This window comes from Protopterus annectens, chromosome 7.part0 (genome assembly GCF_019279795.1).
Source record: "Protopterus annectens isolate FY-2018-M chromosome 7.part0, PAN1.0, whole genome shotgun sequence".
Classification (NCBI taxonomy): domain Eukaryota; kingdom Metazoa; phylum Chordata; order Ceratodontiformes; family Protopteridae; genus Protopterus; species Protopterus annectens.
Window position 1 is genome coordinate 445,735,869 of NC_056739.1, and position 13,135 is coordinate 445,749,003.

Consider the following 13,135-nt stretch of genomic DNA (forward strand, 5'->3'; position numbering starts at 1 on the left):
TTTAAGGAGCTTTTCTTCTCTTGTTATAATGCTTATTTATATCAAATGACCACACAGTGTGTGTGTGTGTGTGTGTGTGTGTGTGTGTGTGTGTGTGTGTGTGTGTGTGTGTGTGTGTGTGTATGTTTTAATCACTATACTTGTTTCTATGTGGGACGGCTAGATCTAGGTATCTGTTTAAGTCTATGGTGACTTCTGTTTCAGGGCCGTTGGTGATGATGTTATGGTCAAATTAAGAAATTTCATCATATAACTGTATGAGGTTTGCCCTTTTGACGTCCTTAAGACAAAAATATTGGTTGAAGGGAGTATGGTGGCACTGAGAGTAAATGGCACAAATTTATGAATCAACATAAATGGGGAAGAATAGACTAGGGAAACTGAACAGTTAGATGCAATATTTGTGAGGACCAGATCAAGGATAATTCGCCTTCTTGTGAGTTTACTATTTGATAAAGGGTATTCTTGTTTGTCAAATCCAAAAATCTCTAGGCAGTCCGTGTTTTAGAGGTACAGGTGCTTCAGTCCACGTAAGAGTAATTGAAGTCACCTAGTGTTAGGGAATTTATTCCAAAACTTACAGGAATCTGACATGTTCAGCTTCCCTAGACAATTTCAAATTTCAAAGAGAAATTCCACAAGCATCAGTAACTCAGAGAAAAAGTGAAATGGCATAAAGTGAACACTTTTCTTCATAGGAAATCACTGTCATGCACAATTAGAAATCATACAGCAGTGATTCACCTTCTAGGGAGTTTTCTCCCTTTTTCGAGTAAGTGTGACTGTGGATATGGTATTCATAGGTTTGGGGGTGTGAGGGAATGTAGTTGTCCTCACCTTTGGAGTACAGGAAACGTCTCCCTGCAAAAGAGAAAAAGGGAGTTTTTCACCCTTTTGGTTTTCGGGCATTTTTTTCATCCTGTCTAAGTGTCAGCTTTCAGGGAGTCACCCTTTCATAGTAGAACCAACATGATTATTAAAGAACATGGAAGATATTCTGTAGCTATAACTCAGGGGTGTGTCTTGTTTGTCTATGGTAAAAATGTCCAAGGATTTCAATCAGAGGGTCTTTGAGTAATTACTGTGAAAACATCACCACCATTTCTACCTGACCTAGGTACTGGAGTGCTTTCTTTACATTTAAGTCAAGTTTCACACTGCAGATGCTGGACTTTTCACACACTTTAGTTGGTAAGAGCTACCATAATGTGGTTCAATTCATGATTAGATGAATTTTCTATACTGGGATGTCCATTTGATGGATTCTACTAAAAAGCTCTATAGAGACAACAAAAGCTTTTGCCAGTACGTGGAAACCCTTGAACATGCAGGCTATCCATTACAAACCAAGTAGGACTGTTAAGCATCTCACCCACAGCTGATACAAACATGGCCCCCCCCCAGATGATAGCAGTTAGTAAAGCTCACTGTTAAAGCCAGTTATCTTCCCTTTATACATAGGTATCATTCTTGGTGAAAGAAGGATTTTGCTCAGAACCAACATCTTTCCTGCATCCATCACATGCATAAAAAGTTTTGATTTGTCTGTCTGTATGCCCCTCATGGCTTTCTGCCCCAGGTTATTCAGTCCGATAATCATATCATAGTCATACTTTTCAAGAATTGCATTGTGGGCCCATGCAGTATCTGAAATCCTGGCACCTGCTTGGCAGCTAACAGAAAACCTAAAATAAGGCACACAGAGCTCAGCAAATGGACAACTTCTTTAATGAACACAAACATAAGTAGTGTCACAGCAAACGAAACACAGCAGCACAGCACAGCAAATGAACACACAGCAGCACAGTAACGCTGTAAAAGTATATCCACATACGTTTTCATCAAAATAACTGCATCAGATACGTAACCTCTCTTCCTTTGATGAATAAATAAACTAATCTAGTTCAAAAGAACCAATGGATAAACAAATTCAATTAAACATGTAAAATGCATTTAAATATGTGGACCGTTAAGGTGAATGAATCTGAATGTTAAAACCAAATCAATAAATAAATAAAATATGTATATATATTTTGTTGTGTAAAATACATCAAATATAAAACCTTGGTAGAAGATTATATAGAAAATTTCATTATTAAATATAGATATTACAAACACAAAACCTGAAATGCTTCTAAAATATTTTAAGAATTAAAAGGCTGAACTAAATCTAAATGAAATACCACCATCTAGTGGAATTTAAATTAAATGCATGTTCATCTTGTTAAACATGAAAGTAAACCATAAAATGCTTACATATATAATATGAATAAATAAAGTATAAAATTATTTAAAAAGTAAATATAAATATAATATTATTATAATAAAGTGCTATAATTTAGCAGATCTCAATTTCAGCACAGGTTTCAAAGATAACATTTCATTTAAACCAGGGGAAGAGCTTGCATCCAGGATAATTTGCCAATATAACTCCCTATATTCCTAACGAGTCTTCCAAGGCCCTCCCCTGGGATCATGTGGGACCACTTTGATGACAAAAAAACTGGAATTTAGCTTTGTCACAATTATTTTGATGCTTGAACAGAGCATTATTATCTTTTCTTTTCCTCATCTCATATAAATGCTCATAAATTCTCTGCCTCAGTTTCCTCTCAGTCTTGCCAACATAAAAAGAGTCACAGACTTCACATATAGCAATATAAACATCACCTGTGGTATTACAGTTGGCAAAACCTTGAGTAGTAATATACTTGCTCCTCTTCTTCAAAAGAATAGAATCACCCTCCTTAATATTAACACAATATGGGCAATGCCCTCATTTTCGTGTCCCTTTTGTGTTACTAATGGGGTTACTGAAGTTTGCCCCTCCAATATATTCTTGATATTGCGTCCCTTCCTATATACACATTTAAATGGTTTCTCAAAAATATGGTTCAAATCAGACAAACTAGCAAATTTATTCCATTCTGTACTAAAATACTCCTCACCAAATTACTCTCATCATCAAAGGTGGTAAACATGGCAGAATGAAAACCTTTTTCTAAAGTTGTAACTTTAGCAGTGTTTGCCTCAATATTTTGTACTTCCAGTATAGGTAGAGGTATCCCCAAAATTGGAGCAAATCTTCCTGCTCTCCCTTCCTTAACCTCTACAATAACTGACATTAATAGATCTATGGGATAACCCCTTGCTCCAAACATATCTTTAATAAGTCCACATTCAGTATTAAAATCCTGATCACCTGACGTCATCCTACTAGCTCTCACCAACTGACCTTTAACTATTGTTCTTTTTTGAAAATGTGGGTGAGAGCTTGTATAATGCAAGTAAGCATTAGAAGACGTATCTTTTCTGAAAATTTTTGATTTAAAACCTTCCCCCATTCTCTGTATATTTACATCTAAACCACAATTCAACTTCATCTACTTTACAGGTGAATTTTAAAAAATGAGTTGTGTTAGAAATATAATCAAAAAATTACATATATTTTTCCAAGGTGTTATTCCAAAAAAGACAGACATCATCCAGGAAATGCCCATAGTAGTTCCAGTATTGTTTAAAATTTGAATTGTGAACAAATTTTTTCCCCAATATAATAAAATGATGTTGGCATATGTAGGTGCACAATGGGCACCCATGGGTACGCCCTTGGATTGTCTAAAATACTCCCCTTGGAAGAATATGAAATTATTATTTAAAATCAATCCCATTAAAACTAGGCATGTACAAAATACCTTAAAAGAAATATTGTTATTGCTTTCCAAAAATTCTTCAAACCAAACCTATATCATGAGGAATACACGTAAAAAGATCCACAACATCCAAAGTAATAAAACTAGAGGTGTTAACCTGATTAGAATTTTTAATGTGCCTTAAAAAATCCCAAGAGTCCTTCAACACATTGGGATGTTCCATCACCATATTCTTGAGATGTACATCTACATATTTTGCCAGTGGAGCAGTAATAGAAACCTCTGCAGATACAATAGGTCTAAGAGGAGGATCATCAGGATTTTTATGGACCTTTGGCATACCAAAAATACAGGGGACTTTGGGTTGTTCAACATGTAAATAATTATATGTTTCCAGATCAATAAGCCCCTCTAAAACTAAATCATTCAGACAAAGAGAAAGTTTTTTGTAAACCAATATGAATTTCATTCATAGACACTCTCTCATAGGTATACTGGTCATTTAACAAATCAAATATTTTGCCTCATAATTAATATGATCCATACAAATCACTCCACCCCCTTATCAGGCTTCATGATTCTAAGATTTTTATTCTCTGTACATAAACTAAGTGTATTAATTTCTTCCGTATAAAGATTTGGACTAACCTTATTATACCTAAGATTGCCCCTTAGCTCCTTTTCAACCATAACAGCTAACAGAAACCCTGTCCTTTTCCAATCTGGTGAGTGGGGAATCTGTACCCTTAGCAAAGGGGTCAACAATCACTAAAACATTTTTTTGTCAGAAGCTAGTTTAGAATACTTGATAGGGAGCAAGCTGACTGTTGTTGACTTGTTGATGTAGGTATTTGTGAACTATTTAAGCTAAGGTATGTCCACTGAGGCTTCATCTTATAAGTTCTAGGAGACTTTGGTAAGGATTTCTTTATAGCATTGAATACTGTTGCGTGGTTTGAAAATGTGGTAGTGGTTGAGGCAAGGATGTGACTATGTTGATTGTCATGGTGTATTGTTAATTGTGAGAGGGTTGTCTCCATATCAGCTATGTATTTGTACCTCTCACAGACAGAGTGGAAAGTAGGAATTCATCATCAGTGAGCATAAGGAAGCTGCTACCCTGCCAGGAGGACAGTGCTAAGAGGCTGGAGACAGGAGGAGGACAAGTTTACTGGTTATCCATACTGTCCAGTGCGTTGCGTGGTAGCTGGCTAAGTGCACAGGGCAATTAAAGGAGGGTTAGTGGGGTACTACCACAATAGTATCTGTAGTTCCAGTAAAGTGACAGCCAACATGCTGATGCACAGAGTGAAGCTTAGCACATCATCATGCAATAAATAGCAATTAAACAAAACAAGTAAAAAAATCAGTAAACAACTCATGGTGAGAGAATACAGTTGTGGGCCTCATTAGTGGTGGGAATGAACATAACTACAGGGATGAGGTGAACACTTTGATCGCCTGATGTGACAGGAACAGTCTGGACCTGAATGTTAATAAGACCAAAGAAATGATTATGGACTTCAGGAGAAAGGCAACAGTTCACCAACCTCTCACTGTCAAAGAGGAGGTAGTAGAGAAAGTCAAAACAACCAAGTTCCTGGTCCTTCACATCTCTGATAACTTCTCCTGGGCTGCTAATACCAACGATATAGTCAAGAAGGCTCAACAGAGGCTTCACCTTTTGAAAAAGCTCAAAAAGGCCAGGCTCCCACTGTCTGCTCTTACCACTTTTTACAGGGGAGCTATCGAGAGCATCCTCAGTAGCAACTTCATAGCATGGTTCAGGAACTGCACAGTTGCTAAGAAGAAGAAACTGCTGAAGGTGGTGAGGGTGGCTGAGAAAATCTTGGGCACAAACCTCCCTTCTATTCAGGAGCTTTTCTTTACAAGAGCAAGAAAGAGAACATACAAAATACTAGCTGATTTGACCCATCTGGCCTGGAACGGGTTCTCACAACTTGCATCTTGAAGGAGGTACTGTAGCTTCTGCTGTAGGGCTACTAGATTCAGGAATAGTTTGCAACCTACAGCTTTGAGACTTATTAATAAGGATACCAGCCATAATACCTGATACATTGAAGCCTCTTTTTTTTTTCATTTAGTCCTGCTGCTCTGAGCATTACTATTATGCAATATGATGGCTATACTGAGTCTTGTCTAAGGTTAACAGATGCAAAATGATCATAAACAGCTGCTATTCATTAGTCTCTATTTAACATTGTAGGGATTTGATGGTGGGTATTTATTTATTTATCACTGGATAATGGGTATTGAATGTGTTTATGTAATGTGAACTACCTCTTGCATGCCATATGTGTTGTTATTTTCTTTCTTATGTTATTCTTTGATAATGCTGTATCAATGTTATTTGCATTGCATTTCTCTCATGAGCTGACATTTATAATTTCATTTAGGCTGCACTTGTGTGGTCAATACAGTTTCTTTGAATCTTTGAATGCTGGTAAGACACTGACAAGATGGTGGCAATTCACATTCTTTCACAAGAATAAACTACATTTTCCATGATAAAACCTACCATTCACATGGTTGAATAAACTCGATGTTGCACAGAGGGAAGTCTAGATGTGCCTAGAAATTACGATACTGGTGTCATTCATATTAGCAAATGCTTCAAAATACTGAAGCACAAAAACAGACCACAGAAGGTTGAAAACACGGAACATAGCCATCATGCACTACCAGCTTTTTTTTTCTTTTTTTTTAGCAGTACTAAAAAGCTGGTAGCATGTTCTGTGAGGTCACAGTATAGCAAGGATTGTTTTTCCTTTCGCACCAACAAGGATTGTTTTTCCTTTCGCACACACACTCTGGCTAGGCTTATAAATGCCCTAGGGCAGATAGCCTAGTATGAAACTATGAACCTATGAACCAACAAGCTAAAAAAACCCGAAAACTATTAAAACAACAAAAAGGCCAATGAAAAGCAAATACTTTAATTGCACAAACTCTAGCACCTCTGCAAAACATTTGTCTTCAAGGAGTACAAACATCCAACTGACTTACATCTTATGTACTCTATTCAAAAACTATTAACCAATTAAGCAAATAATTATATCATTAAAATTAATTAATCATATAAACAATTTCCAAAAACATTATACATTTAAACCACTTGGGGACAGTGTGTTGTATCTCAAAATAAAAACAGATTCCTTATAAAGCAATTTTTTTATTTACATCTAAACATTCAGAAACTTTGAGTTACTTGTTCTAAAATTGTTCTTCTTAAAGAATCAGGACTACTACCATGACAAGAACTAAAGTGAACAGCTAAAGGGCTACTTTCCTTCTTATTTTTTTATGTCTCTTATATGTTTTTATAATCTAACTTTAAAAAGTCTTTTACTTTCCCTTTTATAAAACATATCACAGGAACATTTGATAGTATAAACAACACTCTGTAAAACAATAATATCTGTCACTAGGATAAAAAAATTCCATTGATTTTATTAAAATTATTCACAATGTATTTACAAATGGAACAATTATCACATCTAGATGTACCTTTAAAAAGTATTTTCCTATGCAAATTTTGGGTCTATATTACAACAGAGAAGAGGCATTTAATCGAACGCCTCTTTGCCGACACATATAGAGAGAACGCACTAAAGCGCGAACGCTCAGAACAGTTATTTCTTTCCCTGGGAAAGAAATTGCTTGGCCTTCCCTGTTTGTTTGCCCCTTTCCCCACTGTAGTGCGATCACGGAGTTGGTATATTTAGTTGGGGGGGTGTGGGGGGCACAGCCCCCCACGTTGGGGGGTGTGGTGGGCAGAGCGCCCCACATTGTAATGTTTGAAAGTGTGTGTGTTTGTGTGTTAGTACTACCGATTTCTTTCCCAGGGAAAAAGAATCAGTATTCTGAGTGTTCGCTCTATATGTGTCGGCGAAGAGGCGTTTGATTAAATGCCTCTTTGCTGTTGTAATATAGACCCCAAATTTTCACTTGGTTTAATGAATTTACTATGAACAATAACATCTTGTATACTTCTACCTTTTCTATATGAAAATATTGGCATAATACACAGATCATTCACAAATTCCTTAAATTTGAACAGTAACCCCCCAAATTTTCTAATAATATCTACCATCTGCTTATTAGATACACTGAAAGTTGTTACTTATTTGCCAGAAAAACACATATTATGATGAAGAGATGAAAAATATGAAGCAAACACCTGGACATTCTGCACAAATCTGGACAGTTGAGAGATGTGATACATGTTATCACTGTACTTCCCTTCATTTTGACATCCATAAGCACTGCAGAACTTCATAGTTTGCAATCTCTATAAGTAGTAAATAGTGTTTCCTGTCATTCCAGGCAGAGGTTATCGGAACCGTTAAACAATACTGAGGCATTATTTCAGTGATGATTTGTCTCCTTTACATTACAGGACTGCATGGTTGACTGACTGTTTACTTATTTATCTTAGCCTTTAATTGTTCATGTGTCTGTAATTATCCTTTCCCAGGTTAATTCATGTTTTCTGACAATTCCTACATATCAAATAATATAGCCCACCCACTAAGATTTAAAGTCTTAGAACATGAAAGCTTGTAACTCAGAAGGTTTTCACTTTGCGCTAAACATTTTGAAGTTACATGCCATATTACTGGTGCTGTTCTACATCACAGAAGACCAATCAATAAGAACTTACTGCAATCAAAAAACAAATGGCAACAAAGCAAGTCCAGGTAAGTGGCCAATGCTAATTACTCATCTGATTAATACCCTGAAAACTTCCTCTGCTCTCAACCTGCTCAGCTGTACTCCGTAATTGTCCAGTGTAAAAATAATGGTTACCCCATTCTCTGTGGTACTAACACTTGCAGTGTAAGTTCAAAGATGTTGGGGTTGAGGGTTTGTCACTGTCTGCATCTGTGTGTGGATGCATGCATGTGCTCATCATTAGTGGCAACAGTAATGTTGCAACACTGTATCGGCATACATCTGCCTGAGCAGTTAAATATGTTGTAATCAATAGCTCAGATGCATATGTAGGAGTGCATGTGCATGTGATGACTGGGTGAGTGCCTCTGACATTTGCACGAACATGCATGCACACACACACACACACACACACACACACACACACACACACACACACACACACACACACACACACACACACACACACACACACACTCATATATTAATACCCTATTGGAGAGCAAGTGCTTTCCATGCAACATTAATTAAAACAAAATCAAAAGTTTTTAAGCATTACTTTTTTCCTCGACACACAGCATACACATGTCTGTGTGTTGCATCTGCATGTGTGCTTTCCAGCCAATGAGAACAAATGACACACACGCAGAGCAAAATGTGAGACTCGATTATCCAAAACATAATGGAAAGAAGCAGCAGCAATATGGATACCTCTTTCAGGTTAGAAGCCTTATTAGTTTACTGTTGCTCATGCTGAGTCTGTTTTCAATGTGCAACTGTTTTGTTTAGCAAATGGTCATCTATGTTTGTACTATAAAACTTGAAAGCAATTTTAGTAGAGCAACAGGTAGCACACTTGCCTTTGGTGCAGAAGTCTGTGGATTCCACTCTCACACTATGTACATGGACTGCTACCATTGTAATGCAGTATAAGGGGGCTTCTTCACCCTTGAGTGTGCTGTCCTTTAGATGAGATGTTAAACAGAGGCCCCCATCTACCTGCATTGATAGTAGGTGCTGTGAGATCATTTACATTCACCTGAGGTAATGAAAAAGAGTAGGAGAAGATCACCAATGCCCTGGCAAATTTCCCCTAGTAGTATAAATGCCATTCCCTAAAACAGGCTAATAGCCAATGGGATTAACCTGGTCATAGGAACTAAAAACTTTAAATTAAATAACGCATCCATCTTCATTTCAATAGCTAAAAAAAAATAGTATGCATATTGACAGTTTTGAAAAAAATGTTTGTGGTAATTGGAGGCGGGGGGGCAAATGATGGTACACCAAAATGGTTGTCAGCAGGGGCTGTGGGGGCCTGCAACATTAGCCTGCCTACGGCCGCATTTCATCATGATCTAGCTCTGACTGTAATATTTACTGGATTACCAGAAATTCAAACATTTCAGGAACAAACCAGAAAATAAAAAGCTGACAGTAGGGACAGCTGAGAGGCAAGGGGCTGTTAAAATGCCTTGTACAACATATTAATTTGATCACAATTGTACATCTTAGGTATATTCTGTAAAAGTGGCTGCAATATTTGGGCACACGTGTGCATGTTTTACCGCACATTTCAGTCCAAGTCTATCTTAGACTATGTGTTACTGCATGTTCAAGTGTGAAATTGTCTGTGGCCATTAAAAACTTACATAAATTAGATTTTGGATGTGAAGTACTTCAGTTAGTTATATATGCTACTTCAACCTTTCAACTCATTTGACAGAAGAGATGTTAAAAATAAAGCAAACAGTAATTTTTAACATATATATACTCCACTATCCAGTCATAATACTGACTCATTTGGTGGGGATTATAGGAAAATAATGGACCTTGTAGGGGTGCTATTGCCCACTGCTTGTAGGATTAGGCATCAGTATACCACATGGCAGTCCTGTAATTCACCAGTCATGTCCACAGAGTCGATTATTGCTTCATTCAAAGAACTATCCTGGACAAATTATACCATACATGTATGAATATGGCAAATGCATTTGCCATACATGCCAGAGTAGTATAATATAGCTTTCATTACAACTCCTTACAGAAAAGATTAAGATCCTAAAATGTACATCATCATAGCAAGGGAGGGGAAGAGTGTGCTAGTTCTGCAAAACAGTGTGATCAGGCCAGCATTACTACAGAATCTGAAGCATGTACGTTTAAAAGGAAGATCAGCCACACAAGGTCAACACAGAACATTGAGGCTATGTGCTACCAGCTTATTTTAGCAGCACTAAAGCTGGTAGAGTGCTGCGCAAGATTGCAATACATTAGGAATGTTTTCTCACTACCCCCTATAATGCAGTCTTGGAGATGATATCTAAAATTTGCATGGTATGCGGGGGGCACAGCCCACACATGCGGGCTTGCCCCCCTACTAAGATGCTGGTCGGTTAGAGTGCTTCTGTTGTTTTGTGTTTCAACTTTCTATGGATGATCTTGTGTTTTGCTGTAATCATCTTTTGATATAATGAATGTCTTCCATTTAAAAATAATGACTGGAGTCCATTAACATGTCAGGTATACCAGACATCAAGCCTGACAACACCATACTACTGTGGAAGTACAGAGAGCTATACAAGTCTCCTACACTGCTTTCTTATGCCCCCCCCCCCCAAAAAAAAATAAAATCACTGGTACACTCCCTCAAAAATACAGCAATTCCAGTTAAGTACTTAATGTAAAAAATCTTATAAACAGCATACCCATGCTAACACCCACCCTTCAAAAAGAAGCAGTATTGTTTCAATGAGTCAGTGACTTATTAACTAAATTCAAGGCCTATTAGAAGCCACTTAAGAGTTTGCTTAAAAATACTGACACCAGTGAATAAGTGTATGTGAAACAAATGTCCAAAAGAGTTTTTGAAAGCCACTAAACTTTTACATCCCCTTATATTTAGTGGCAATAAGTTCCACAGTCTCCCAGCGCTGGGGTGAAAAAACTGAAATACTGTCAGAAGGTAAACAATTAGACTGCTATTCCTAGTAGCTAGTAGCAACATAGTAGAAGCATTTTGGTTAAAATAAATGGCCAGTGCAGCAGACATGATTTCATTCCCAAATTATTTATAAATGACTAAATCTGTTAATCTGTAGCCTATAGCACATAGATCAATTGTTCAAGTCTTCTCCTACAGACCATCTGCTTACTCCCAAGATGGCTGCCTTGTATGGTTCCTTTCGATGCATTCTAGCATCTTCAAGTGACAGGCCTTGAACACACAAAAAGAACCACAAAATTCAATAGGCCAAACCTTCATTACAACAATGGGACCAGAACTTTGGTACTCCAAGTTTCAAAGCACACTGACCAGAACAGATTCTGTTTGCTCCAGAACGAGACAATTTCTCCTTATATAGGTTCATTCAGCTACTGTTTTCAATCGTGTTCAGATAAACCCCTACATAAGCAGGGTACCAGTAACATCAGAAATTACCTTACCAACTTAAATATTTTATTCTGTATCTGTACCATTTTCTTTATTATTTCATTTACCTTTAAGTTACTGTAGTTAATGGCAGTACATTATTGTTTAGAGGCTATAATCAATTATACTTTTGGATAGCAACTTGTATGTCAAACATCCCAAATGTTACTACCAGAGGAAAGGATACTGGAAGCAATCGGTTCACGGAGAATGAGAGCAGTAAGATTTGGCCAAAAGCATAGCTCTATAAGCGGCCTGTCTACAGTCCGGTCTAGGTATGGAGGTTGGCAGCTCCAACAAGACAGCAGTGCATATTCCCATTGTGGTCTTGTGCCAGGCTGAGTGAGTTATTGAGACAGACTTGTGTGCACTTTCTTGATTTTACTTCACCCAGGATTAGTAGTGGTGGGGCACAAGCCCCATCAGTGCCAGTCATCTTGATGTCAATGGACGGCATCCCATCTGGGTGTCAAATTCAGGGGCAATGGTTGACACACTCATTTAGGGTTACCACCTATCCCACTTTACAAGGGACAGTCCCTCTTTGGGCAGTTGTGTCCTGCAAAAAAATTGAAAAAATGACAAATGTCCTGAGATTGTAGGACAAAAATATTTCCTGCATTTTCTTTAATAGTTGCATAAAACAGTTATTTTGTATCTGAAACACATAATTGTTATAAGAAACAGAATAAGCAACTCAAATGCTACAAGAATAAGTTTGTATTTTGGCAAAAAAATGAAGTTCTTTCCATTTGTAATTGCTGTGGATATGTTTTGCCCTGCAAAATCTGACGTTTCTATAAAAAATGTCCCACTTTGGGCTTTTGAAAAGGTGGCAACCCTACACCCATCCTGCCTGTACATATAATTTCAATGTTTTGACAGCTGGCCTCTTCTGACAATACAATGAGCTTAAAAATAAAGTCCAATTAATTTATGATATCCTGTAGGCTTTGCAATGTCGTTTTTCCCCAGTGTCTGCTTGGGTTAAATTAACTGAAGTAAACCATTAATCACATTGGACCTATTTTGGTCTCAGCCTGTAGAAAAACACAATATATACATTACAGAGTTTGCATACCATACAGCTCTGGAGAAATCTACTTAAGTGAATCTGTTTTCCAGAAATTAACAAAAAAAAAAAAAAAAAAAAAAAACACACATTACTTCTCTCTCTGCAACATTTTGTGTAGAGTATGTTATACCTCCAAAATAGCCTGATGGCTTTCATTGCACTTGTAAATTTGATTCAGACTTCAGTATAAAAAGAGAGTATAGTACTCCACGACAATCGAAGCAGACCCACAGAATAAAAATCCAATAATCCTTCATTTCAGATCAAGTAAGTGCTTTC